This window comes from Balaenoptera ricei, chromosome 1 (assembly GCF_028023285.1).
Source record: "Balaenoptera ricei isolate mBalRic1 chromosome 1, mBalRic1.hap2, whole genome shotgun sequence".
Classification (NCBI taxonomy): domain Eukaryota; kingdom Metazoa; phylum Chordata; class Mammalia; order Artiodactyla; family Balaenopteridae; genus Balaenoptera; species Balaenoptera ricei.
In genome coordinates, this window is record NC_082639.1 from 185,314,865 (window position 1) to 185,320,864 (window position 6,000).

Here is a 6,000-nt window from a genome sequence, read left to right on the forward strand (position 1 = left end):
ACACGTGTATATATATATATATATATATATATATATATATATATATACACACACACATACGTATATACATTCTTTTTCATTTTCTTTTCCATTATGGTTTATCACAGGATATTGAATATAGTTCCCTGTGCTATACAGGAGGACCTTGTTGTTCTAAACAATAAATTTAGAAGTAAATAGATTATATTAAAAACAAAAGTAAGCAATGTTAAAAATCTATCACCTCCTAATTATTTTACTACATTTTATTATTCTCATTGCTCTTGAGTTCATTTACCTGTAACATTGTATCTCATGGAGGAGAAACTATAAAATAGTGTTCTACTGTGAGTCTTTTCCCAACTCTGCGTTCAGTGACATCAGGTGGATAGCTTGAAATCGTCTTTGGGAGGATTTACACTTCAAAAATAGGCAAACACTGCAAATCAGTTTTCCCCCTCCAAGCTTCGAGGCTGTGGTTAAACGTTCACCAGCACACCGGGGACTGCAATGCAAGGCTCACCACTCCTTTCTTTCTGTTTCAAAGGGTGGAATCACAACCTCATTAACATTCGTTCTCTCTTAGTCCAAATTTGTCATTTCTCACCTTGTAGGACTTGAATGAAGTAGGTGGCAAATCTGAGAACTAATTAATCACTGTTCTCTCAGTTGTATTTTGAGTTTAAGGGAGTTAATGTGGGACACAGATGAAACTACCACTTCCCAAGTCAGGCCACAAACATGCAGACTTTACCTTGTGTGAAGTCAAGGGTGTGGAGAAAGCACATGAACCCGGAATGAAAATGGGCATGAAAAGCTTATTTATTGTCCTGTCAGTTGTGAAGCTCCTTGCAAAGACATGGATTAAATGGATATTCGTCACAGATAAATACTTACTCGATGATTGTCCTTGGGGCTTTGTCACTGAGAATAAGTAATCAATAAGTGGGCATTTAGGGGCAAATATGTATCTCTAATAATTCACTGAATATACAGTATAGTAGGTCTAAACAGCAGTATATGAAAACAAAATGGTGGGTATATCATATATATATTGTAAGACATTTTTAGATATATTACAGCTGTCATATATTATTCTTTATTTGACATATCCTAAACTCTTTGTAATTATTACTTCACACTTATAGGGTGCAGATGATTTTCTTATTGAGGAAACCGAGAAGAGAAGGCTAAGTGAGCTTAGAATCTTTACAGCAAACCTCATATAAAATGTGAAAAAGGAATAAAATGATATTTTAGAAGAAAAGCAGCTTTGTGATGTTATAATCAGCTGAGAAAAATCTTTTACAGAGTGAATATTTAGTTCTGCATAGAAAGACAATCTGTAAAACTTCTGTGTCTATGTATCCATTCAGATCAGAGGCTAACGAAGTTTTTCCATCGAAGGCCAGATAGTAAATGTTTTAGGCTTTGCAGGGTGTAGAGTTTCTGTCATAGTGGTTTACCTTTGCTGCTGTTGTAGTGCTGAGTCAACCAGAGACAAAGTGTAAATGAATGGGAGTGGTGCTTTCCCATAAACTCTTATGGGGACAGGATTTGGCTCCTGGGGCTGTACTTTGTTAGGCCTTGATCTATGGCAATAGGGATTTGGTAATCACGCTAGCGAGCTGAAGGTTCTCCTCTAGGACCTGAATCACTTGATTAGGAGTTCTATTCTAATCACAGTAACTGGGGAACTCTGAGATGTCACTGTTTCGCATTATGAAGACTGATACGGCAGGGAAATAAGACGGTGCTTTCACTGTAAGGCACAGACTGAGACTGTTATCTAGATGTCTTATACTCCAGAATATTTCCTCAATTATCTGCATGCACCCTGTGAGAATACTGTAGAATATCTGGATAATCCCAACCTTTTAATGTACTTTTCATGTTTACAGCCACAATATGAAATTTGCTAGCCATGAGACAACCATGAAATCTCATGCATAGGACAGATGACTGCACTGATTTTAGGACCTTTGGTTTTAAACATGAGATTCTAAGAGTAACTAAGATAAAAGTTTGGAAACTGAAACCAGCATAATTAAACAATATAGGGACTGGACATACTTTGTGCTAAAAATAAGCAAATGTAATTTAGCTGCTGGTTCCTGGAAAATAACAATGTGAACCAACTGAAATAGCATACTTATTGAGTGTGATGGTTCATGTTACATGTCACCTTGACTGGGCCATGAGGTGCCCCAACATTTGGTCCATTATTCTGGTGTTTCTATGAGGGTGTTTTGGGGTGAGATTAACATTTCAATTGGTAAATTGAGTAAAGCAGATTGCCCTCCATAAGGTGGGTGGGCCTCATCAAATCAGTTGAAGACTTGAATAAAAGGTTGATTTTCCCCTGAGTGAGAGAGAATTGTTCCCGCCTGATGGCCTTCAAACTGGGACCTTGGCTTTTTTCCTGCCTTTGGATTTAACTGAAACATTGGCTCTTCCTGGGTCTCCAGCTTGCTGGCCTTCAGACTGGAGCTATACCGCCGGTTCTTCTGCTTCTCAGGCCTTTGGACTCAGGCTGGAACTAGACCATCAGCTTTCTTGGGTCTCTAACTTGCTGGACTCACCCTGCAGACCCTGGGACTTGTCAGCTTCCATAATCCTTTGAGGTAATTCCTTATAATAAATCTCTTTCCACATATATTGTTTCTCTGGAGACCCTGACTAATTAAGATGAACAGTTTCCTCATCTAGACTTTTTTTCAAGAAGGTTGCCACACTGCACCTACCAATCCAAAACTACTATGTCATTCATTCTGCCGAACTCTAGCCATTTCCCTTCTTTGTAAGACTCACCTTAATGTCACCCATCCCAGACCATGACACTCTAAGTACTATAAATATGGTCCTCTGACTGTCCCCTTCTGGACACTACTGTAAGTCCATCATGGTAATATTCTTCTTTAATGTCGTAGATCTAATAATCATAGCTTTGCTCAAAGCTGGTTTTCTGAGGATCCTGAAGGGTTGACAGTTGCAATTTACTGGACATTAATTTGAATTAATCATACATTCATCATTCAACAAATATGTACCATAGGGCAGGACTTGTGCTCAGTGGCTGGGAGTGTTCTGGTCAACAAGACAAACACAGGCCTCATGTTCATGTCCTACCAGAACTTAGATCCTGTGACATTCCTTCCACTCTAAGGATTCTAGTGGCATGAAACCAAATTTGTTTCTCACCTAGCCCTGACTTTCTTTCCACTGGTAGTTGACAGTTCCTCTTGAATATTTTTCTTTAGGCACTTGTAAGTAAATAGTGATGTGCTCACACATAATAGCGCCTGCTTGCCATACATCAAGGATGTGCTAAAACCATTTGAGTTCAATTCTGTTAGGCCATTCTTCCTAATCTATTTTTGAGATTTCTGTCCCCGCATCTTTACCGCACACTTACAAAAGGCAACTGGGATTTGCTTCACTCATACACAGACCTGGTGACTTGTGATTCTGAAGAGACCCACTGGCTTTCACTTGGGCCACAAGTAAGATACAAACTGCAACCCTCGAATTTAGCCAGATGCCGAAGTGAATCCTACCTTGGTTCCAATACATCACGATTCACTGGCACTTAATTTCTGTGAATGTAATTAAGATAATAAAAATCTCCCATTAAATCAATCGCATGCTCTTGTTGCGATTAGGGTAAAGCAAAAGAAAAAAAAATCAATCCTTCACTTTATGAAAAGTGTAAGAATCTGATTTCATAGAGTTCTATCTTATAGAAAAGAAAGCTGACATTTATAATGATGGGAGTAGCTGTTTCCAGGCAAATATCTTTCCCACTTTGTTCACTTGATCCTCAGCAAGCAGGGTGGATCTTGTCACTCATTTATAGAGGATGCGGGAGATTATGGAAAGCAGCAGGTGTCAGGGCGGAGAAAGCAACTACTCGGCATACCTGCTTAATTTATTAAGGAAATTTAAGTTATTAAAATAGATGTAGCTGTGTTTGAAGTGAGACACAAATTGTTGAGAGCTAGCTTTTCAAAGCACCTACTGTTTTTACACACGTGCCTCCAAATCCACAAGTATAGGACTGCTCCAGTGCAGCTAATTGTGCCTGTATTTGGTCCTACAGCAAGGCATGTGGCCAACTACATACCTAGTCCATTCCTCAAGACAGCAATTATTTCAGTATACAGTTTTTTGCTGGGAAGCTCTTTCTGCAACATAGTTTTTGGGAAACCTCTTGAGGTAAGACCAGTTCTTTTGAGCTGAAGTTTGGCCTTGCTTCTGGAACAGTCATGCACAGCAGCCTGGAGCATCGATGCTGAAAACCAGTGGAAGGCGGTCCTCTTTACAGACTTCACGGCTCAAACATAACCAAGCATATCCGGCTTCATTCTGTCATAAAATGGGAGTAACTAATTAGAGTAGCAAAAACGTTACGTTTTATTAGAAGACTGTGTTAATGCAGTTGCTTTTGTTTGCCGTTATTCCTTAATAAGATACAATAAAATCACCATAATGCATGTAAACAACTATCCTCTCTGGGATAAAACTGGATTAATGACATATTTTGTGTTTATAGAAACAAACACCATTTAGAAGCCATTCCTCCCCAGAGATTTTTCTTAACCAGCAACCAGGTACTTATTTTAGACCTGAAAGGAAAACATAGTTAATAATATTGAGAGGTTATTAGTGCAGTAGGATACTTACCATCCTTGTGCAATGGAGAAAGCAGGTTCATTTAAAAGAATCATAAAGAGAATTTGCATATTTATATGGAACGTGGGACTGTTGGCTTTCTATCTCTCAAGGCTGAGAGTTATTTTTAATTATGAATTCCCTTGCTGATTAGGATCTGACAAAGGAGTAAAGAAAGTAGTCATTTCTAAATTGAAAATCTGAAGTGTTCTTGGTTAACCACATTTTGAACAGCAAGATAGGAAACATTCAGATGGTGAGATGTCATTCTCAGCTTGATTAACTTTGACTTAAAAGTCGTAGATGCATAGATTCCCCCTTAATATGAGCCACGCCTCCCCCATGCATAGTTAATCTGCATTATACATCGGATTGGCTTGTGTAGTATCCTTTAAGATGGACAGAGTAGAAACTGTCACATACTTCTCTGTGTTTTTTGCTCACACTCTTCTCATTTTTTAAGTAAGAATGACTTCTTTTAATTGAAAGCGGATTTAGAAATTAAGAAGTAATATTTAGCCCCAGATACTAGTTTCCCATTGCTGCTCTAAGAAACTACCACAGATTCATCTTGTAGTTCTGGAAGGTAGAAGTCTGAAATGGAATTCACTGGGCTAAAATCAGGGTGTTGGCAGAATTTATTTCCTTGCTTTCCTCGATGTCTTAAGGCTGCCTGCATTCCTTGGCTTCTGGGCCCCTTTCTCCATCTTCAGTGCTAGCAATTTTATCACTCAGACCCCTGCTTTGATTGTCATATTTTCTTCCCTGATTCTGACACTCATACCCAGCTATTATAGGGATCCTGATGATTACATGGGATCCACCTGGATAATTCAGGCTAATCTTCCCATCTCAAGATCTTTAGCCTAGTAAATTAGCTTAGTAAGTCATTTTTTCTATGCAGGTAATATATTCATAGATTTCTGGGATTAGGACATGGACATCTTGGGAAGCTACTATTCTGACTACTATACCAGTCATTGCTTTATTTACTTAGTTCCTAGTTGCTCACTTTACTTACACTGTTTTTTCTTCTGTTTTATAGTGCTTTTGTCAGAATGTGACATTTATCTCATGTAGGTTCTTAGTGGTTTTCTGGTTAATGTGTCATTTCCAGCGGATAAACAGTATGGTGATTCAGTCAGTTATCTGCCTCTTAATTTTTATTATTCATTCGCAAAACTGGTATTTATTTACTGCCTTTTTGGTGCAAGATGCTGGGTAAAAGGAAATGAATCAGTGATGGCTCACATCAGATTCCTTAGATGCAGACTGGTCCCATTTTCTTCCTTTTAAATTATTGAAAATTAGTTCTAAGATACAGAATATACATTGACTAGGCATTACTCC